The sequence below is a fragment of the Toxotes jaculatrix genome, chromosome 20, assembly GCF_017976425.1.
Source record: "Toxotes jaculatrix isolate fToxJac2 chromosome 20, fToxJac2.pri, whole genome shotgun sequence".
NCBI classification, from domain to species: domain Eukaryota; kingdom Metazoa; phylum Chordata; class Actinopteri; family Toxotidae; genus Toxotes; species Toxotes jaculatrix.
This window is the reverse complement of record NC_054413.1, coordinates 6005375-6029602: the sequence shown is the minus strand read 5'-3', so window position 1 is coordinate 6029602 and position 24228 is coordinate 6005375. Positions and strand designations below refer to the sequence as shown.

The window sequence follows — 24228 nt, the reverse complement described above, 5'->3', positions numbered from 1 at the left end:
CAGTTTATTGTGTTTTTGAAAGGATTGCTAGAGGAAGCAATCCTCACAAAAAAACAAAAAAAAAGGATTTTCAACAAGATGATCTTCATGAACTTGTCCAACATCAAATTTCCTCTGCCATGAGCTGACAGACAGATTCTAATTGCCGCATCATTACAACATAAAAAAAATGGAATAGTTTGATGTCCGTTCAATAGAGTATTTAATATCTGTCACTGAAAATGGTTATCAGCTGAGCTCGGCTCAATTTAATGGCATGTGGTCACTTAGTGGAAGCTTTATAAATACTTAATAAGTGAGGTGAGTGACTTATTTACCATAGGCCATGAAGCATTACCGTCAGAGTATTGATTTCTGATGGTCTTGCTGGCTGAGTGATGATCAGACACTGTCAGAACAGTAATTGTTTTATTCCAACACCTTCCGCAAAAAAAGTAACTGGGAATTCAATGGGTATTGATTTCATATTAAAGTGTATAATAAGTTCCAAATGTGGCACATAGAGTGGGCACTAACTTACACAGTGTCAATGCTTAAAAGCACAGTTTTAGGTTTTGCAGAGATTACTTCAGCAATTCTCTCTGCAAAATGTTTATTGGATTTCCTCAACTCGGATTTATTTGGAGTAGTTTATTAGTCAAAACTTTTACAAACAAAAATAGTTACTCTTGCTGATTAAAATGCGAACACTGAGCTGAAAATTTTCTTTTCAACTCATTGTTATCATAAAGGAATGCATTAGAATCTTAATCATTCCTGTTCCTTTGTCTTCATTTTCTTCGACTCTGCCATTTTCACTGCCTGTGGTCTTCTCAGATTTTCTCTCCTCTCTCATCTTTTTTTTTGGTTTTGCTCTTTCATTATCCTGTGGTAGCACCTTGAGCTACATTTGTGAATAAATGGTGCCATACAGCATAACCTGAAACTGAACTTGAAACTCTTTACTACCACTGGGAAAACAATTCACCAACCGCTTCAGCTTAAAGGGCAACTTAACTTCATGTTAGCTTGAATCAGTGGACTGTCACTATAGGCGACCTCTGTCACATTAGGCATTATTATACTATAGAAATATAGATTAGAGAAGTTTTAAATAAAGCAGTAATAAAGTGTCTTTTTATTTATAGGCGTATTCTGTCAGTGGACAGAAAGGCAGGGACACACCCCACCTGAAACATGAAACATGAAAGCTCTGACATGTTTTTATTAGATCAGTAACACTTCTGCAACATCACTTCTCACTTTTCAGCATCGTAATCATTTCACAGATATTTCAAATATTACTGTATGTGTTTTGTAACAAGGGAGAAAGATTTCCATTCTCCTGGCGTGCTGCATCCATAATGAATGTTTTGTAAATGTGTGTGTGTGTGTGTGAGAGAGAGTATCAGGACTGCCATTGATTGCTGACACGTTGTGCAAACAGAGGATGGAGTCGGGCCAAAGGAAAAGAAGCTGAGCTATAGTCTGAGCACAGGCTGTCACTGAACAGAGCTGACCTTACAACAGGGAAACCTGCAGAGAAAGCGAAGCAGCCTCTGCGGCGCTTTGCTCAGGAACTTGATAGTAGCTGGGAGGCTGGGAGAGTTTATTTTTGTTTGTTTTTCATGTCAGGAACCACCGAGGGATGCGACTGAGCCTGGTTGTTTTTTAATTGCACTCAGCACCTTGGTTACGCTTTAATTACTTTATTGTGAAACTCATTGTGCTGGTTTGCTGCTTCATCTGTTAGCGAGGTGTTGGATTCAAAGATATGCTAATGCTTTCGTGGAGTTTAAAATAAAACCTGTGGTACTCCTCTCAGACTCATGAATAAAAATGTACACGAAATGGCCTAGTTATCCTGCAGACTTGGGACAGTGACGCCTTTCAAAGGTATAGTCAGTGGTTCTAATACAATACAATACAGTTCTTGTCTAATTCAGCAAATATCTCTTCACGATCCACTCGCCGTCCATTTGTTGTGGGCACTGAAAAAAAAATTTGCACACATATCGCATATTCGTCCCTTAAGGCACTGCAGCCACGGGACCATGTGGTGAAACAAGCTGCATCTTTACAACTTTCTTGTCTTGAATCAGCTCACGACTGTGACTCACATACATTTACACACATTGACATATGTGGCAGCCTGTGCATGTGTATGAGTGTCCCTCTTAGCAACCTCTCCACTGTGCTCTCCAAAGACGGACCATCTCAAATTTCATAATCCCACTGTTTGCATGTATGAGCATGCCCGTGGCCGAGCACAAGAGAGAGTCAGCGCTCGCCAGATCTTGATGATTGTCCACGAGTCTCTCAAAGAAAAAGCAATTTAGTTTTTTGATACTCTGGAACATGAACGAAGTGAGATGAAAAATAAGAAGCTTTCATTAAAAGAGGTGGAATCGTAATTCATGACAAAGTGTCTGTGGGTATAAAAACTGTAGAAAAGCCAGTTCAGTGAGATTTTTGAAAGACTTTTGAAATAGAGTTGGCTGCACTTTCTGTATTTTGATCCCTGGGGTGACTTCATTATCAAGAAAACTATTCCTGTGGACAAAAAACGTGGCTTCATGGAAAACCAAAGTGTGTGTACATTTATTTGTTAGCCTCATGGGTTGAAAGATGTGATGTTTCACGAGTAAAAATAGGCTACTCATAATTGTGCCCCTGTGAGTGTCATACCATTATATATTATAATACTGAACAGTTATTTCAAATACATTCCAACTAAGTAGTTTTAGTTAGGTTAACCAAAATTTAACCACAGTGGCTGCAAGTCAGAAAACATTCATACTGGTCGTTAACATTTGCTTTACATTTGACAGTTTAGCTTGAGCACATCTGTTATCGTACTTGTTTCCCATTCATCCTGTTTGTTTCAGAGAAGTTGCTTTGTCTCTTCGCCATGTTAGCTTAACAAGTGTTTAATTGCTGATATCACATTCACACTTCTGCATGCATTTGTTTGCTTTCTCTCCATGTGGTGGTGTGTAGGTGGAAAACGCAAATGTCACTAGTGATATGGTGTATCTCAGATCACACCAAACACACACACACACACACACACACGCACACGCACACACACACACACACACACACACACACACACACACACACACACACACACACACAGGCTTATAATGTACATATGCTGTGAAATAGCACCAGCTGAATGGCATACTATTTCAGTGATGGGGCTGTACTATTTCTATATTCTTACAATGGCTTGGATGAAGAATACTCAGCATTCATTCCTATGTTAATCAAACATTCTTGACATGGTGGTCTATGTCTGAGGGAGTGACAAAAGAAAATGAAAAAAAAAAGCAGAATGACATATTTTTGTGCAGCTCCACACACCTTTAAAGCGCCTTTTCACCTTCCAGTTCCTCCTCTGGTTTTCCGGTGTCGGGCTGTTAAAACACACAGGCACGGGAACGAACCTGAGGGAGCAGAGAGGAGATGGGATTAATGACGCTTCGAGCCTGGTGTTGACCTCAAGTCTGAGATTCAGAACATGTGAAATGAGAAAGTAAGATGGCGTTGCCACAGTGGTTACCCTGAAAACACAGGGCTTATGTTTTAGCGAAGAGGAAGAAAAGATTCTCCAGATTTTGGTTAATGTGTTCATAAAATTAGACTTGTTCAGGTGTCAAACATTGTAAATGTAAACAACTAATTTGTGAATTCAGCTTCATACTGACCGACCAAAAGAGTTCTGTTCTGTTGTATTCATGTTTCAGTGAGTGGCCTTTTCTGCACCTTTGCTTTTAATGTTGATAGTAGTCTCAGTCCCTCTGGTTCACGCTGTGTTGCTCTCTCTTTGCAGTCTGAACATGATCCTCTCTTTGAACATGCTGCCAGAGAAAACATGGACATCTTTAAGTATCTCGACGTACTTCACACATGTACTCCACCTCTTTCTGAACCTCCTGCTCTCCTCCCACATCGTTTTTTCTCTCTTTGTAGTGGCACAGTCACACTGCTGCCTCTCTCCTTGGCCTGATGAGTGATTTTCTCTCTCTGTCCCCTCCTAAAACCTCCAGATGCCACAACAAGACAGAGACAGCTGTTCTTGTGTGTACAAATAACGAAAATGAACCAAATGCGCCGTGAATTGACCTTGCAGCCATTTTCGAAGTGACAGTGTTTTTTGGTGACATCGTTTTTCAAGCACACTTTCTTTTTGTTCACTTCTTCATTGAGTTTATGGCTCATTCACATCATTTACGCATTCATAATGTTGCTGACAACTGCATTGTGTGAGCCGAAGCTAAATTTAGAGTGTTAATTAACCAAGCTCTCACTCCTGCTCTGGTTGTTCTTGCAGTTTGATTTGTTTGTGTCACCCGGCGAAGACGCCTCCCTCGTGCTCTGCCGGCGATCCTGTTGTGCATTTGAATATATCTGAATGTCTGTAATGTAGTACAGATTTAGCGAGGTCAAAATAGATCTGTCAAAAAGTCTAATGCCTGTCAAAGACTTTATGTTTTTATCCTCTGCGATGCACAATGAAAACAGTATCTATTACAAATTTTCTTACACAGTCTTGTATTTGAAGCTCAGAACATAACAGACCTTTACATACTTTTTACTGTCTCAGAAAAAATTGTATTATGTTTTGTTTTGAATCTCTTTCACATTGGTCTGGGGGTGTGTTGATTAATTGTTGCTAAGCAACACCTTCTCACAGCCATCTGGTGGCTAACCTCGTTGTTAGTGTCCTATGTCCCATCAATGTCTGGACTAAGTGAACTAACGTAAGACCAAACGCAGTCTGACATTTGCTGTAATTGTATAAATTCCGACACCATGTGGGACTATGTCAATTGTCCATTTGTCAATTTCATAAGGATTAGATGTTTTTAGGACGTATTTTTATTGCCATTTCACTTGATTATGTCAAGTCATTGTTGTGTAGACAATGTGTAAAGTTGGATCCAAATTCCAATCTCCAGGTTTTTCTTGACAGAGACCCTTTGTGGCCCTGCACTCCTCTCTCACCTCGGTTTTTCCGGCCGATTAGACCTCTGCTCCGTACGAAGGCAAGTTGGGCTCTGAAGAATCACACGAGGTCAATGAACTGCACTAATAAGGAAGATAAAGGTGTAATTTGTCTTAACAAGTGCAAAAAAAGCTAACTGGAGAGTGAGCGCGGGATGTCAATCACCCACAGCCTGTACATGTCCACGGAGTCCAGGACAGAGGTGTAATCAGCCGAAACAATTAAAATCACCTACATGAGTCTGTGGGGCCTTCAAAACATTTTGAAGCTACAAACCAGAAACGGGAATCTGTGAATCACTGCAGTTTGGCTCAGCATCAGGATTATGCACATAAAAAAATAATACTGTGCCTTACATGGTACAGTACATCACAGCCACATTGTTAATTCACACCAAGAAGGAAGTAGAAATTTCAGGTTTTGTGCTGATGCAATTCAGATAATGGAATGATGCAGTATCTGTTGCTATTACATTGATGCTGTCACACCCTCGTCCTGTGCACTTTAATTATTTTCAGTAAAACCCTTTCACAGTGGGTCTCTTACTTTCTCGCCCCATCCCTGCTCTTATGATTGCACAGCAGTAAGTTGCAAGATGTCCTTTGTTGCGACTTGATCTCCTTTTCCTCCCAGGAGATGCCGAGCAGATAGAGCAATGTCTGTCTCCATCTCTGTGTGCACGTTAGCAGCATCTGTTCCATCTCTGCTGGTTTATTGGTTGATGAATAAACAAAGAGTCTCCAGATTTGTCTTGGCTGTGTAATATCGATGACAAATCTGGCAACCCCCGAGACGTTTGTTCTCATCTGTCAACAGTGAATTGTTTTGGGGATCATTCGCTCAAAGCCCTCTCCATATACCTGTGTACATCTGCTTTACTGTAACTTGATCACAGTATTTATGAATGGAGCCATTTTTGTTTTCTCTGATAAGATAATTTGACAGCATAGAAGTGATATAGTGAAGTTTTATTGGACCTAAATTTCTGACTGGGCCATTGATATTCTGCCATAATATCACCTGCGTGTATATACGTAACACAGTGCTGTGTCTTGATGTTCCTCTCCGTCTCTGTATGCAGTGTTTTCTTCCAAAATCTTTGCAACAAAACCAAACTTTTTCAACCTCATACGCAATATCTTGAAAGGAAACGCCTGTGGACGCGTCTTAGACCTGTGCATAATTCACTGAGGCAAGCTTCGAGTCAAGGGTCTTATTCAAGCATCAACAGGAGACATGCGAGTCTATACACAGTCTATACACAGTCTATACACACAATCAACTGAAAAGTATTGGAAAATCATATTTGCTCTGTTTGATGTCATGGCCCATTATAGCCCATTATCATTATATCAACCATTTGTTCACAGGTACAGTGTACAGCAGGTGTCAGTTTGAGATGTTTGGAAACAAAAGTCTCAAAGGACGTTTACTGTCAGCCAGGTCAAGTAAACATCCACCCCCCTCCAGCCTCAACACACACACAGAAAAACACACACACACATATTAGCGAGGTGTTATTTATGGACTAAGCATATATACTTTGACTCACCTCTTTGTCTTCCACCGAATCCTCCCGAGACTGTGGGGGTTTCACTGTTCTGGCAGTTTTGTCCTGTTAATAGATGTTCATTAAAATCCAATTGCTATGTTTTGATGTGTTTTTGTTTTCTGCATCTAACGAGCACAATTAAAATGTATTCAGTTATTCAATGCTATTGTCTCTGTGGACCTTTAAGGCGTTTTGGCCAAAAACACTAATTAGTGTCAGATTTCCACTGTAGATTAATTTACTCTTTTCTTTTTTCCACATACACAGACAGGCTCTGGTCTCTCTAATGAGGCCTGTCTAGGTCTGGAGGAGGAGAGAGGAGAGGAAGTACAGGTGGCAGCTCTCTAATTATGTCCCCAGTGGATGACTACATTACCCAGGTACCCCAGGCCTCTGACAGGTGGGTGGGTGGATTGGAGATGGACCATCACTGGGATGAATGACAGTCTTAATGAATCATTTCCTCAGTTATTCCATTAGGGAAGGGAGTGGGCCAGAGTCTCTCAACTGTTAATTACAGTGGAAGTTTTTCTCAGGATGATGCACTTCTGTTGTCTCTGCTCAGTGTAACTGAAATCATTGGGAAGACGTCCAAGCAGCATTTCTTTTTCCTGCATTATCTGTGTGTCCTAAACGTTTTATTTATTTTTTCTGCTGTCATATCGCTTTAGTGTTTTCCAGGGGACATAAATTATTGGGTCTGGCTGTCATCCAGCTTGGGGGGCCAGTGTTGTTAGCTGTTTTTTAATCCCAACTGTGATTTGAGCACACAGGTCATGACACTGTGCATTACTCTGTGCTGTGATTTGAATCATGGGGAAACATCGTTTCACCCTCCTTTTAATAATGTGGGACGAACACAGCACAGTGTTACGGTGAATCTTCTGACAACATTGGCTCTGAAATTCAACTGTTGCTGTGGGAAACGACAATTCAAAGGCCTGAAGTTTGGGAACATTTTCTACAAATATGTGCAAAAACAGCTTTATCCTCTTTTTACTAACATACCTATCATTTTAGTTTATATAAACTCCTTGGCTAATGTCAACTTTAAACGTATTTCTCCACTCCTGGACTGTAATGTGTCCATATTCCCTTCATTCCCTCATCCCTGGGCTCTCCTCTTGTTTGAGTAAACAGTAGTTGTCATTTTGAAACGGTCACAGGAGCAGACCGAAGCTTCCTTGGCAGTGATTACTGTGGAGGGAGTCAGGTCCCATCTGTTCCCTGTCCACGGGGGATGTTGGGTTAGCCAGCCAGTCTCTACCGCCACCGCCTTCCCCTCCCCTCTCCTCTCCTGCTTAACACCCAGAGAGAGGATAATGAGAACGGGGAGAGGGTGCACCAGACATCACCGGGCAGCGTGCGTGTCTGAGATCCCGCTTTGTCCGTCTCGTCCCCTGCGACCCTGTCATATAGACGCTGGGCCTCAGCTGGTCGCATTTGATCAGAGCCGCCAAGAATAATTCCTCCAATGCAGATGAGCTGCTTGACATATGTCTCCGACACTGTGATGCTGACGGCAGTGGTTGTTGATTCTCGCTCTTCAGTCACATGCAGCAGCACTTAAAGGGTCAGCTCGTCCAAATTACTGTGCTGTCCTCATCAGCATTTATTTTTTGTTTAAGGACTTAAAACGTCCTAAAGTTTGTGTTTTCCTGACACACAACCTCAAAGTCAGTGTTACTGGTAATGGTCACAAACTTAATTACAGACTGATAAGCAGAAAAAAAAACAGTTGTTTGTTTTTTCTCTTATCTCTCTTATCTTGCAGCTCTCTTAGCTCTCTGACAGTACTGTATGTATTTTGGATTGCTTCCTCCTTTCACTGTTAAACATTCAGCGGCACAAATGCAGGCGGGCCAAAACACAGCTTGAAATATTTAATTACAATATTTCATTAAATGGGAAATCTGGTGGAGGATGCAGCTCTTGAAATTATTTTTTACCCACCTCTTCAGAGCCAGTGAATCAGAGCAAGATGTCAAACTCACTTCTCTGTAAGTGTTACCATTTTCTCTATAACAGAGAATCAATCAATCGTTTCTCCCCTGAGAGCAGCTTGGACGAGCCTTTCTGTAAACACTGCCTGAGTTGTGACTGAGAGGCCACCATGATTTGTGCTTTGCCCCTCCCGGATGACGTCTTTCATTACCTCCCTGCACCTCTTGGCCTGCGGAAAAATGACAAATGTTAATTCTCCATTCAGAGTTACACTGAGCATTGAGTCATTTATTTCAGCCTGTTGAAACAAACACTTTGCGACAGCTCTCACTGTCTGGCATGGCTGCAGTCCGCAGTGATACAGCCAGAGACCGGAGGCTTAAAACTTCACAACTTAACAGTGTGACCAGATGTTCCGGTGACTGTCTCGCGTTTGCGGTGTAACAGATGAGCTCTGGCATCACACTCTCTGCTGGCCAGAAGATGCTGAGACACACTCGGGGACACACCCACACAGGCACACAGAAGCAGAGGAAAACTCCTGATGGGCTCTCACTATCTGAAAATGAAATTCCTTTCACTGCGCCCACAGAACACAATGTGCTGAGATTTGCATGTGTGAATGAAAGTGTTTTCCCCTTGTATGCCTTCTGAATACTCAATAATGCTGTATTCTCAGTCTTTTAACCCTCTGCAAGATTAGTAGCGTTGCACAGAAAAACAACAGAGACAGCGTATGTACATTTGTGTAATTTCTCAGTATCACATCCACGTTTGCAGTGTTTGGCTGATTGCTTTCCCTCCCATACTCACATTAAACAAAAGGCAAAACAGCCAGAAAACACCCTGGTTCGTTCCTCTAGGGCAGAATAAGATTAGAGAGTGTAGCTGGTGAATAAGGTTGGGACCCGGGTCAGACTGTTATTAGGATATTGATTTAGACAGAAAATGGACTCAGGTCAGCCTGGCACCAAGACTCTTTGCAGGATATTATTTCAGGGGGGAAAAAAACAGATAGTGTGAGTTCAGAGCAAGATTTTCAGTTTTAATTTGCACATCTGAATTAGTTTATCTCACACATTCAGGCACCAGAGGAAAAGGAGAAATCATGCCACACCTCATTTACCACCACAACTGATGGATGTATCCATCAATTTTTTTTTAAAGCAATTGATCCTGTCAAGATATGTACAGTTTAAAGTGCATGATATATTAGCAGCAACTTCCTATCAAACATTTTTGTCTAACACATTGTTTAGGTGTCCCAGGACTAACATCTCCTCCAGCAGTAGTCCTCAGCCCTTACTGATTGTTCCCCAGTCACCTGACCACCACCTGCCTGCACACCTGCCCCTTGTTTCCCCTAATTTATCACTTTGTATATATACTGGTCCATTAGCTCACTCTCTTTGCCAGATTGTTGTAGGCAAGTAAGTTCTTTCCTTTGCTCTGTGTCTGTTAATGATCTCTGCCTATTTTTGGGTGATTTTTCATTTCATTTTTCTTTCATGGGCTGTCAGAAGTATCTGGTCAGAGTGGAGTCCTTCCTTCCTTCCTTCCTGCATAGTTACTTAAAACAGTACTCCACTGAAGAAACAAAGAATTAGCAACACCTACGCTGCAATGCCCATTTTACATACTGTGCAGGTCCAAAGTCCATTGAAAATTTCTTCTACATTTGTCCTATTGATTTTGTATTGGCAGAAAGCTCAGAATTAAGTGGTGCATTGCTGTTTTTAAATGGGATTCTCTTCATTGTGTAACAGTAAAACCTGTCCTTTACAGTATTTAAGAAGACATGTAAAAGCCTCCTGTTCAGATTTTAATTATGCTTCATGAATCTCGCCTGTAAAATTAAGAGTACATTCTGCAGAAAGTGTCTGAAGTTATGTAAATTGCTGCATTAAAAGCTCTCTCTGCTTTCCCTATCCTTATGCCTTTCTTTTATGTGAGAAGTTCATGAATTATGCAACCAGGTCAGTGTGAAAGAGGTGTAAATTTGTTTTTTCTGCTAGTGTGAGAGCTGCTCAGGGTTAATTCATTTACACTTGTTCATTTTTCACCACCAAACCCCTCCCTGGTCGTCACACACACCTGTATCTGCCTACACGCCTACTCACCTACACACACACACAGACACAGACACAGTATAGGATGTAAACAAGCCCAGAGGTCAGAGGGGCAGTGGAGACACAGGAGAAATAGAGTGAAGCTTTGAGTCACTCACCACCTCCAGTCTCTCAGTGTCCTGCTGCTCCTTCGTACCTGATGGGGACACCTGACTGTTTGATGTGTGTGACAGCGGTACAGAGAACACCACACCCTGCAGTTCTGATCTGGTCTAATCGTGGACCCACCATCGCGCTCTCCCGCCGTTCCACATCCTGTCACCTGCAGGGGAAAAGGTCAAGCCAGGTAACATCACAGTTCGCAAGGCAGGTAACTCACGATTATTTGCATCGTCCCGAGCAAACATGGCTGCGGTGACACTCCGCCTACTTTCCCCTCTCAGAGCAGTTTTCAAATCCACGCCTCCACACCAGAGGTGGACGCTGCAGGCTCGATGCCAAGAGGTAGCCACAGTGAGTGCATAAGTGCCTTCAGACACAGATCCTCTAATGGTGTTAGGAAGCTCATCTGTGGCTCAGCACATTTCCGGTTAGAGAAAGGATTTTAGGGAGAGAGGGTGGCTTGTTATTATGTTTATATATCCCCTAATGTATCTGACAAAATCTTTTTTTTTTTTCTGAAACGTTCGTGTCTATTAAAAGTTCACTTCCATTTTCCATTTACATTTAGGATAAATAATAGTTGTGCCCAATGTGCCAGTGACCACCCTCCTTACATTCTCTTTTTCCTGCACTAAAAATTATGCGTTGAACAGTAATTAGATGCATAATAGTAGCATATGAACTTCCATCCATCTATCTAATCGTGTTTTGGCTAGTTATCCAGGTCAGACTTGCTGTGGAAACAGAACAATTACAGCAGCTTTCCTTTTCTCATTGTTGGGGATATCTGGGTGTTTCCAGCCAAGCTGTTGAGAGATTTGGCGTGCCCTGGGACTGCTACTTGTCATGCCTGGAACGCCTCCAAAACAGGCAAATGAAAATCCTAACAGATGCTTGGACAGTAAGGCCCCTTTCAAAACGCTGAACTCCACACCTCATCATGCAGACTGAGGCAAGCAGGTGAGAGAGGGAGCAAACATTTCACCGTTCACTTAGTGAGCAGCTCTTTCAGCATCACAGTCCGATAGACTGTCTCATGATCTGTCTTCTTTTGACACATTAATAAAACCACACGTCAAGTACAGAGAATCAGCTGTTTTTCATTTTAACTACAGCCAGGTTTGATGTCGTCTAGTCATCAAAAAAAATACTTGATATTTGTTATTTAGATTATTGCTGTAAAATGTGCTTTAAAGTTTATTGTAATAAAAGTTGATGCACTCAGACTTCATCCATTATATGCCCAGATCATACGGAGCCAACTCTTTTATGTAACTGACGTCTTAAGGCATCTTTAAACTAGAAACTCGCTCGCGACATTGATCAATCAGGTGCTTTTCAACATAATACAACCACATTAAGTACTTTATTCATACACCACCTATCAGGAGCTAAAAAACAACTCTCATTGCTTTTGTCTCTTTGTCTTTCTACTCTGTAATCATTTGCCATTGTCCTTTGGTGTCATCATAAATGTCCCTATAATTAGACTGAATAGCACAATTGTTGCACTGATCAAGGAGGTGCTCGTGTTTTCAATCCACTTTTTAATGCAAGTCCTATTGTTAAATACATAAAATAAAGGGTCTTTTTCTTCCTTTTGACCTCTTTTATGACAAAAGAAATCCAAGTTAAGCACTCTCACACTCATTCTACGGTGATCCGAAGAGCAAGAACACTCAGCTCAGGATCTGAGGATGATGCTTTTGAGAGTTTATTCAGCCAAAGTCTAAAAAGAAAACTCTTTACATGTTTTCTGGTGAAGAATAATCGTGGATATGATAATACTTCAGTCTATCACTCGGTCATCTAGTCAGTATGTGGTCAGCAAGTATAAAGATAAGTTTATCATAAGGTTTAATCTAACATTTACGGAAAAATAAAAGAACAAGGTACATTATGAAACAGTAAACATGCAAATATTGTGTGCTAATAGGATTACAAAAGGTAAGAATGTATTTTTAATGCCCAGTGAACAATCATGGTTTGATGATGAGGTCTTTGAGAGGAGTGTGAAGGCATCTAGATTGAAACTGAGGTGGCAAAATGGTCTTCAGACAGAAGGGGCAGCTAGGTGACAGTGCAGACAAGATGAGTCCAGCGTGATGGAGGCTATTGATACCGCCACGCTTTTCCCCAAGGAAATAGTATGAGAGGCTTAATTCACAGAGCGTTCTCGTGATCGAGAGAGAGATAGGAGCTATAAGAGCTGGAGAAAGAGAGAGGCCGAGAATAAAATTCAGACTTGCACTCACAGGGACAGATTTAGGCATATGGATATAGAAATATGCCGCTATCATTGATTGTGATTTGTCCATGAGGAGACACTTCCTGGTTTTCTGATTTAAGAAAGGAAAACAGGTTGTTTTTCTCCGCCTGAAATTTTGAGTCCACTGTTTTTGTTTGAGCTTGTCCCCTGCCACTGACTATAAAACCCTTAACTTTGAGGCTTGAAGTTGTTGAGCATCTTCAGCTCACCCTAAGATCTGAACTCCTCTTCAAGAAACAGTCAATAATGACTATGAAACATATTTTGTTTTGTCCTCTTTTGAGAAAAATCTCAAAATATGCCACAAAATCACATTTGACTTACAATGAACCCAACATGTGAGCAAACATATTTGCCTTATAATAAAGTCATATAGTGTGTTTTATGGCCATCAAACAGCCAAGCTTATCGATGTCTGTTTGATGATCTCCACTGAGGTCTGTTTAATGATCTCCGTTGCTCTTTTCTTGCTGTCTGTCAAAATTCAATTAATTTGTCAGAGGTTATTGGCCTGTCAGTGTACTGCATTTTAATAAAGCTGAAGGGCTTTGATAAGACTTCGTTTTAACAGACAGCAAGAAAGCGATAAAGCCCGCTTTATTTATTTCCTCCTTTTTATTTTGTCTGGTACAGTCTAGGATTCTCCGGCGCAGATTGATCTGTGCATTAAGGACGCGTCCTTCAAGCCCTCCTGAAATTGTATCAAGAGTTTTCAGTGAGTACTTTTATCTGAACTACGCTTTGGGTTTTGGAAAAGGACAGCGGCATCCCAGCACTGGGACTGGTCTTCCCTTGTATGTGCCGTCTCTGTCATGCCCGTATTCTGAGCTGACACGTCTCTTTTCCATCAAAGCGGCACATCTGGCCCTCCTGGAGCTGTAGTCAAATGTCACCCAGAGCCCCCCACAGAGTGATGCCAGCCCTGTGTAGGGTTACACCACCAGATATTGAAGCATTTGAGTGTCATTCTTGTGCTGCTGCCCACTGTGATGCCCATGGGTTATTCTCTCATTGTCCCTTTTAAGAATTGTTATATAACTGTTAAACAGGTTATCATGGTGCAAAAAGCTTTTTTTTCCCTGTTGTGACTATCTTCTTATCTTTTGTGAATAAGCATCAATTCTGAGATTTAATATTATCAGCAGTGGAACAAAATTTTCAGCCTAGTGGTCTAAACCGGTAAGATTTTATGATGTGCACTAAATGTGAAATGTGCAAATATGCCTGCAAAAACAGAGGAACTTTTGAATTTCACTGGCTTTCAGGTGGATATTACATAACACTAATCCCATCCACCCCCCAGAACACATGCACATACATATAGTATACATACAGTTTTTCACTTATGACCCTTCAACATCACACACAACACTATATACTGTATTGTGCGCATATTTGGGTTAAAGCAGTGTTTTTTTTTTCTGGTGTTAATTTCCAACCTCATACTTTTCAAGCCTGATGTTGGAAAAAAGTGGAAGAAATGAGCTCTATTTAACTCCATAAAATGTCAGTGGGTTATTAGAGTTGCAGGTTGCAGGCCTGTGCTGCTGTTTTACAGGGATCCTTGTTATCTAAGGGATACCCTCCAAACATTACAGTTTTCCATAAATAACCACTTAGCAGCCACGCACAAACATCACCCACACACATTTCCCAGGGGTGCAGCAATTCTGAGAGGCCTTACTTTTCTTCTTTTCGTTTTCTGTCTTACCATCATTAGCCACAGCAGAGGTGGGTTCAGTATCAGATTTATTTGTCAGTTCTGCTGCCGTTCAGGTAGCTCATTTCTGCAAAGCTCTGAGGAAACGGTCAGCGCAAAGAACATTTTCACCCAGATGGATACTGAGCTACGTGTCCTCCAGCAAGGCTGGTAAGTGCCTCAGGATAAAAATACACACAAGCCCTTTGATCCCCTCAATATTTCATTCACCTCTGCACTCTATCTTTTTTTTTTTTTTTTTTACACCCATAGAGACTTGATTGAGTAGTTCTCAGACTGGCCTTGACGGGTTAAGTAGGCCACGAGAAGCAGTTCTCTGCAGGTCCCGGCCCACCGCTAACTCACATTACTAGATACATCTGTTTGGGGACATTTCTTTAAAGGCCGATAAGTCATGTTGTCACGGGCACTTTTCTCTGAGTGGAGTCTCATTTTGTACACAGAAGATCATGGAGGACTTTGGGATTGGCCGCAGCATCTGCAAATAGGTTTTGAATAAAACAACTTGTTCTCCCTTGTCCAAATTGACTCTGGCATGTTCGCTTATTGAATGCCACATTTTGTGATTCACAATAACATATTATGAAATCCCACACAGGGCTGTGGTGTTTCCTCTGGGCTAATCATCTACTCATTTGATGTAGGATGCCTTTGTCTTGTTTCGACATCTATTTGATTAAAAAAAACAAAAACATAATGTGTTATATTCTGAAGGCACCAAATGACATACAGTAATGCTGCATAAACTACTGTTTATGGAATAAAAAAAATCTGATCTTTTTTTCATGTTCTATGACTGGAGGCAAACACTTATTAGTTTCATTCATCTTGTATAATACACAGGCACTGTTCAAGTATATTTAGAAACTGGTGTCACTCAGTTTTATTATTAAATAATAAAATAAAGTTAGAATAAACTTAAATACAGTACTTTAGTTAATGTATTTAATTTCCACACGTACCAAACAGAGGCAACAAAAAAATGCACAAAATGAAGTTATTAGTTGCGATTCCAGATGAAAAAAATAAACAAAGTCACAGAGAGGTGCAGTGGAAACTCAGAATCAGAACAAAGTTCATGCATTCATATGTTTGCAAATTAAAATATATAATCTATGACTGATCAAAAAACTAGTTTAAAGGTCGTTAATGAAGTCCCAACTGCAGCCACAGTGGTAATAATAACTATCTCAGGGTCATAGACAACCAGCACAGAGTCACAGACGGATGGAGGAATTAGTTAAGCATTAATGCAGGGACACTGCACCCAGATCCCTCACTGGTCTAAGGGAAGAGCTCCATCCCATCAGCTTGCATAATTGGGGCAAAGTGAGTTTAGACTTGACTGTCTGGAGGATGAAAAAGAGACAGGTGTTGGAGACGTGTGTGTCTTTGTATATGTGTGGAGGATTGTGGGCCAGCTGTTCCTGCTGGACAAGACTTTATTTAAGGCAAGAGTAAATGCCAAAGTGGCCCAGAAGGTGCCTAATTAAGCCGTTTGCTGCCTGTGAGAAGAGCTTAGTGGTCAAACCATTATATCTTCGCCTTTCACTTCATCTCCTCCCTGGCCAGGGAGCAGACCTGTAATCATTACCGAAATGTTATGGATGAGTCGTTGAGGGAATCCTCCGCTATGTTTGCATGAACATCAATCACGTATTGACTGAGTTTGGCCAAAGACAGAGGGCTCCAGCATGTGAGCGGAATATCTGAAGTTTTGGACCAAACCGACTGCCCTTGTCTTAGCTTTATAACAAGCTGTCCGAAGTGTCTGTGCTATTAAAGGCTTTCTGTCTGACGCTGTACTTGTCACTGTCCTCTCTGTGTCAAACTAAACCAATGCCATCCAAAAAGGCTTGAGTCAGAGCTGACAACATTTGTTAAAGTGGACATTCCTTCAGTGCAGCTCCACCTGAAGCTTGTGTGTTACCTGATTGAGAGATGTCAGAAATATCTTGCGCTTGTCTGTCTCCCTCTAGCTTTCAGGAAAGTGGATGTGCACATAATTAGCATGTGCGTAGGTTGAGCAGGTTGGGTCCCTCGTTTATTTCTCACTTATTCTTCCATTTATTCCTCCTTAAGCTCAGTGAAGTACAAGTGGACAAATGAATGTCTAACACGGTAGATTGTTGAAGACAAGAAAAAAGTGTGTGATTATATTTCTACCTCTATTTTACTCCAATTCAAGGATTTTTTTTTGCTAGTGAAAAAGAACTTTGCATTGATCCATCTATTTTTAGACAGAAATGTTATACATGAAAGCAGATCTAACATTACAGTTAATATTTTCTCTAGTTAAAGTGCTTCCAGGGTGTCGGATTTAAACATTTTTAGCACTAGGTTTAGACATTTTTCCGTATGATGTGGTTTCATGCAACAGGTTCTGGGCTCGACCTTCACTCACACCTCTGAGTTTTTACTGGCTATGTGAATCACCGCATCAAAGGAAATATAATAAGCTCTCCAAGACAAAAACAAGCAATTAATTCTCAGTGGAACGTCAGATTAGAAAATAGGAGCCGAATGCTAAATGAAACATTGGAAGCCGAGAGACCTGAACCTGTTTCCTGTTTTCAAATCAGACAAGGACCCACTGAGAGGAGGCAATTTCTAAGGTCAAGATATTTGACTGGAGCTACAGTGTGTGTGTGTGTGTGTTTTTGCGTGCACGACTGCGTGCATGCAATTGTTCCAACTAGTGGTTTGCATGATTCACAGAGTTGCTTGGCTTAATAATGATCATATACAGTATATACAAAAACTTTACGCTACAGAATATTCTTTTCTATGTGCTTTTACAGTGAATTAACTGCTTGATATTTTGCCAGGAGTTATCATCGTGCTCGTTGTGGTTCCCGGCCTTTAACACAGACAGAATTTGTAAGCTTCTTAAAATGAAAATGAACTCGATTAGGTGATATTAAACATGTTCTGGCATAATGAGGAGTCCAGCCACTGAGCAAATTCAGTTCCTGCTTATTCATGAAAGCCTGGCTCTGAGCCCATTCCCGTCTGACTCATCTAATGATTTCTGTAAACTACTTAGCACAAACTAAGTCATTAATTAACGTGATCAACTACGGTTTTGATTGTTCACAGCTACTGATGATACATTTGTTTTATGTAAATAGCGTCGTGTGTTTTCACATTCAACAGATGTCTGTAACCATCTGGTTTAATGTCATTACCTTTACAGTATTAATTGCCTCTGGCGATTTAGAAGCCGATAAAAATACTCAGTGTGTTGCTCTGTTGTACAAAAGAAGACCAAAAGACAGAAGGCCGTCCAGGAGATGTTTGCAAAACCATCATCTGGTTTGTCCAGATCGTCATTGTTAATGTCTTCCAAAGCCCTTTCAGAAAGTAAAACCATGTTTTGATTTTACACAGCAGTAGTTAATCTTAAGTTTAGGCACAAAAACAAATTGGTTAGTGTTAAAATTAGTTCTCCATTAAGTGTAGAAGACCTTCTTCATCGTGGCTACAATAATAACCACGTGGTAAAGATTAGGTGGACGACTACAGTCACAATTAAAAGAAACTTTCAGCAGGAAATGGAACGGTGGCCCATCCATCTGCCATATTATTCTGCGCACTTTGTGGCTCTATAATAACGTCACACTATTTCCCCCCTTGCTCTCAAGGGACAAGAGTCATAATTGCTATATCAGCTAGATGGCTTTGACCCTTCAACGTAAGCATATGACGTTTTCAGACATTTGCTGAAACGACGGATGGAGTCATTTTTCCTCAGAGGGAAAATCTCCTTTGCTACTACTGTTTGGCCATGATGATGCAATTTTACTTTTTTCACTTTAAATCATCTTTATTTCTGAAGCTCACAGTTTTGAAGAGGAAAAAAAAGGGGCTGGTATTTTTCTGTATCCTTTTGCCCTCCCTTGTCTCTCTCCCATTTAGTCTTGCTACTGCACTCAGTCTCCACGTAAGTCCCTCCTCGCTAAAATAGAGCTCCAGAGCCCTGGAGAGCGGATGCTGAAGTGATGGCATGTCATCGCTGTCCCATATCAGTGACTCACTGAGGCCTGTGTGCCCCGGCCTGTCACCAGCCTGTCGCTCTCTCTTGCTGGGCCGGTTGGCAGCACGATGTCTCACCACCTTGGCGTTGTTAACACCCGCTTCAAAAATCCCTACCTCACCCAATGAAAAGTTTCGCAAGAGGAAGCACTTCTAACATACCTGTCTCTCTCCTCATGTCACTTTGCAGCATGCCTGCAACACAAACCTTTAGCTTCAGCATAAAACAAAAGACCACATACACTGTTAAAACACAGTGTGTTCATGTTAGTCTCAGTGGAAGACCTGAATGATTTTGACTGCTGGTTATTTTTGGTTTATGGCCACAGTCTTTCCCTGTGCCAGAGGGTAGAGTACTTACAAATGTCTGAAAACAGTATTTCCCTACACTGCTGGAAACGCTATGTTATGTCATTAGAGGAGACGTACTGAGCACCAGATTTGTGAGCTGTCAGGAACAAGAGGAATAAGGAGGGAAGTGATTTAGTGCGGACTTGGAAATGTAACTTAAACAAATAAAAGCTTTATGAGGCGTGGCAGGTGCTGCGGGGCATCCGGTCCTCAGTACTGGGAGAAATATTTAAAACTGTAATTTTTGGGTTAATAACAGCCACAAGTGAGGGCGTGGGTGGCTCTACTTCTTTGTTGCTGATCTATCGTAATGGAAATTGTCAAAATGCAGAGGGATAATATTTTACAAAGCCTGCCTTGGGCTTAAAAAAAATAGGAAGTGGAATTAAATCCATTGTAGGATTAGTCTCCAACATAGCTAAACTTAAAGACCAGTGTCTGCTTGTGTAAGTGCAATTTAAACAGTAAAATCATTCTTTTAATTAGATTTTTTTTAAGGTAGAGGAGTCAATGAAAAGCGCCTCCGAGTGTCAGAGGCCTTTCGATGACCGTCATCACGCTCTAAATCATAAAGCCAAATAAGGGGCTCACATATATATATATATATAACAGCAGACACAGATTAGTGAGTTTGACTTGTTGTCATCAATTAAACCCCTGCAAGGAATTAAAATTTAGAAAAGACGCACGTGTGAAACCCTCAGACGCCCACTGCAGGCTACTGTTTTTTCACCTCAAATTCATTATAGTTAGGTCAGTTTCCATCACAGCCACTCAGCATTAAAGGTGAAACTCATTAATCTTTAGTAAGAACCTCTCCACCTTGCTGGAGAAGGGTCTTGGACAGGAATGATCACAAGATACAGGACATGACCCTGTCAAGAAAAGAAACTGAAAAACTTGCCAGCAATGTTAAATATTGAAAGGACTACAAGTGTGATACTTAGTCTCAAGAAATTTAGATGATACATTTATATATGACCATTTATTTCAGTTAATGATATAATCACAAAAAATAATTTGAAAAGTAATCAGGTTCATGACCCCCCCAGGTCCCGTTGCTATGCCTGTCAAGCTTCCCTGTTCATCTCCGTTTACATTTACTTAGGCTGAACACAAACCTGTTTTGGCTCCCTAGCTGCCATCATTATAATTTGTTATATTCAGTACTTTGGTTATTTTTTTTTCCAAACAAAAATTTTCACATTTAAGTTTTCAAAAGAAAAAGCTTTGAGGATGAGAACAAGCTGATGCGTCTGACAAACATAAAGTTATGTTTGGAAACGTTAGCCGGGCTTGCTGGAATGTAAACTTCCCTAGATCAAATAGAAAGTAGGACAGAGCTATTAATGTTAGCCAGAATCATCCAGGACCAGCTTCCACACGGTATACCCAGCTTACAGTATACACAGTGGATGATAAGCCTAGCCTTGGTCTTGGAAATAATGCTATGTTTACCGTAAGATAGTTAGCTAGACATGCTAACGATTGTAAATTACGTCAGAGCAGATCAACACTCTGTTTCATCCATGCCTTACACTTTTGCTTCTGGGTCTGTGGTTTTTGGAAAAGCTTTTTGGAACGGCCTGAATAATTTTGAGTTGAAACTCCATAAGTCAGCTTGTTTATCAGTTTTCAGTCCTGAAACTACCACACCATGTAGAAAAGAGCATCTTGACAGTGTTGTGAATGTTACTCATTCATTGCTGTTCAAAGAACACACAACAGTAGATCTCACTACATTCAGTATGGATGATTCGACATCCCTTGCATTATAAATGGCCATGGTTACATCTTTTTTTTTTTCTCTCTTCGTGTCTTTTTGAAGATTTGAGCAGTGTGTTCTCAGACTATTCTCCTTGGTGGAGACATTTTCATTGGTGATAGGTTTTTACACAAGTCAGTGATATTCCAAATGATATTTCACACCTAAGGAACATTTCAATTTTATAAAATGTAACTCATGTCAAACTCACATAACTCACATAACAAGGACACCTGTGCTATATAATGTAAGGCAAGCAAATGAAGCCCTGCAGCAACTGATGATTGTTTAGGTGGTTGGACAGAATAACATTCAAAAGGGTTTTATAAGTGTTATTAAGTCCTCAAAAAAGTTATGGATTTCCTGAAAAACCCTTGATGTCTTGTTTGTTAATACAATAGATTTCTGAACAATTTGCTTTCAAATCCCCTTTGAACAAATAAAATTCACCGAGCTCTACATTACTCCCTCTTCATCACTTCTCCAACACTCAGCTCAATATCAGAATACTAACCAAGAGAGTCAGAGTCAATACTCAACAAAGGTTACCCATCGGATTCTTTGCATACGGCTCCGATCCATACTGCCGTATGAGCAGCCTGTTTAAACAGTTGCCCCACTGCTGGCTTTGTTTACACAGCGATTTATTGAACTGAGGATATTTTTATAACCCTAAAATTTATTCCCTTTGCTTCTGAAACAAAGGCTGACAGTGATAGCTCTCCATGTGTTTATAAAAGATATGCATTTGTACATGTTAATATTTGTAGTGTTTGTGAAAATTATCTTATATTTCAGATACAAATTACACACCACTAACTAAGCATAGATGTCATTTATCTTGCCCCTGCTTCCCTGTGTCCACTCACTCCTTAAAGGTCAAGCTAAGAAAAAATAGAGGTTGTTGCGGTACTGCAGAGGTGGGAGTTTAGGCAGGTGTAGGCAAACCGCTGGGACTGTGACTGTGACTGATGGAAACCCCTTTTACCGGCAGCAATCTGCCAGCACTGCACCCTCATCAACACAAACCCACATCCTACACGCATGGATTTACTGTCTTTCACATGTTCCCAGTGCCACAGTGACAGCCGCGCTCATTACTCTGATATCCTGTTAATACTTCATGGCTGTAACATGAAGTATTAACAGGATATCATCTTCATCTTCCTCCCTTCTGTTTTTAGTCCTCGTGAAGATTGAATCCAGGTGTGGTCTCATCCTGCATCTCAAATAGGATGCAACCCAGAACAAAAACTCAGCCATAAATTCTACCTTTACAGTGATGATGATGTTCAGTTTTGATTGACACTGTCATTGAGAGGTATCAATTTAACTATATGCTTCTTATTTAGGTTGAAGTTTGCAGTGGTGTTGAACTGGGTTGCATTATATTGAGAGGTGTATTTCAGTTTCTATTGTGCTTTTAAATATCTCAAGTAAAAACAAAAGAAATGCCTCTGTGCATAAAAGGAACTATACAAATAAACTTTGCCTTGCTTCATGAAAAATTCAATCCCAAGACATACATGCTTGCACAACAGCATAAAATGGAATTTTTTTTAATGTCCTCCGCATCATGTTATGCACATTTACCCTAGCCTGACATAACTGGTATTTTTAGAAACTTCACCAGAATTAAAAATCAAGCTTTGTTTAGTTGCGCAACATGAGTTTGTTGCTGATTTGCCGAATTGTTCTGCATCATCCATCGGAGCTGACTTTAAAAATTCCCACAAACACTAGAAGATTGGTCCACTGTCATATCATTACCAGTGTCATGCTGAGCTTTGTTTGGAACACCACTGACCTTTGCTCGGTAGAGATGGGGGGATTGGTATTCTCCAGATGAATCTGACAACGTGCTTGTGCTGCTGCTCCAGAAACCACTGATGATTCACAAGCAGGCATGGAGCTCCGGCTGGTTATGGAGTAAGACCACTCCGACTGCTACATTTCATGCAGCCAATTTAGCAGAAACAATTCTACAAAGGAAAGAGAGGACAATTCAGTGTAAAGATATTTCATGTGTAATGGCAGAGTTGAAGTTTGGTAAATACATTACACTTAATGAGGGGAGAAGCATGACATGAATGGCAGTTCAGTGTCACTGCAAGACAAACAAACAAAAAACAAAAAAACACATACAGTCAGAAAGTAACAAGCAAAAGTTCTGCAAGAACTTTTGGTTTTACTCAAGGATAGATCTTACATCCTCATGTATGACAGCATATGCTGTCTTTTCTGTCTCTGCTGTCCTTCTCTTTTTGACTTTTTTGCCCCTTCCACAGTTCAACATGCTAAGTGTGTTTCCTACCATTGGTCTGACCACCTCCTTTCCAAAGAATTCACTCACCTGCACAAGTACCACATCACTATTTAAAAGCATCATTATATCAGTGCTGACAGGTTCTGTGGAACAATTTATGCATGACGATCAAACATTAATACAATTTTAAAATCTACTTTTAACCACTGAAATGGCATTTCACAAAGGGATTCTTGACTGCAATCTGTATTAAACAGCAGCCTTTGGCATTTTATGCATTTGCATAGATTAATTTTCCTCCCACAGAATTGAAAACTTCCACGATTTTGTTTACTTCTCTCGCAGTGGAGTATCCTGCAGCAATGCATCTACTGTGATGCAACATGACCCATCAGTGACACAGAAATAATATTTCAGAAGAGCTTCCTATGAGGTATAATGAGGTATCTTCTATGCAAAACCCTCAAATAGTGGTATTTTGTGACTCTTCACTGAGGAATAGCAGAATTTTACCCTTTAAAGCTGTCATAACTCTTTCTATTTAACAAAGCCAGAAGATTTGTAAATCTGGCAGAGAGTGATTTCCTGCCTGCTGCCATCCACCTGTCAGCCATTTTGACACCTAAGCTGCTAATATCCCTCAATGTATCTCCTTCAGTGACTATTTTGGACTGGGCTGCTCATGTTTGGATTCTCTGGCAATGCTTTTTTTCCCCCTCTCTGACACCTTTTCATTGACTCACTGACACATGCTGCTTGCTGACAGACAGATCTTTACATGAGAGACATGAGGTATCCTGTGAATGAATATGGATGGAGCCGTCCATCTGTCCATCTGCCATTAGGCTTCACTGACACTGAATGCTGATGGGGCCCAGTGAGAGGCTGGAAAGAAGGAAGAAATCTTGATGTGAACGAGGCTCTAATATTTCTCAGGGGAAAAAGCAGTCAGCCTCAAGCAGTGTTTCTACTCCCCATAAAGCAGGGTGGGGAGGTGTGACGTTTGAAATCTTAGCTATGGGCTTTCTGTAAACAGGAATAGAGCAACTGTCAAAATTAACAGATGAAGAGAAAGAGGTTTGTTTGTGCAGAGGAGGAAGAGACA

The 24228-nt window shown here is 40.8% G+C and overlaps 1 protein-coding gene across 6 annotated transcripts in view; it reads right to left on the bottom strand.

The window, feature by feature from the left end:
* Positions 1-24228, bottom strand: part of mettl4 (methyltransferase like 4) — a 48454-nt gene that overhangs the window by 10333 nt on the left and 13893 nt on the right. For 2 of the 6 annotated variants that reach the window (XR_005896556.1, XR_005896554.1), the window contains exons 8-12: positions 22665-22839; positions 10714-10877; positions 6543-8715; positions 3690-3842; positions 3346-3428 (exon numbers count right to left, since the gene is read on the bottom strand). The gene's annotated coding sequence lies outside the window, so the exon portion shown is untranslated. Of the gene's footprint in view, positions 1-3345; positions 3429-3689; positions 3843-6290; positions 8716-10713; positions 10878-22664; positions 22840-24228 lie in introns of those variants that run through there. The other 4 variants (XR_005896555.1, XR_005896557.1, XR_005896559.1 and 1 more) reach the window with 4 other exon arrangements.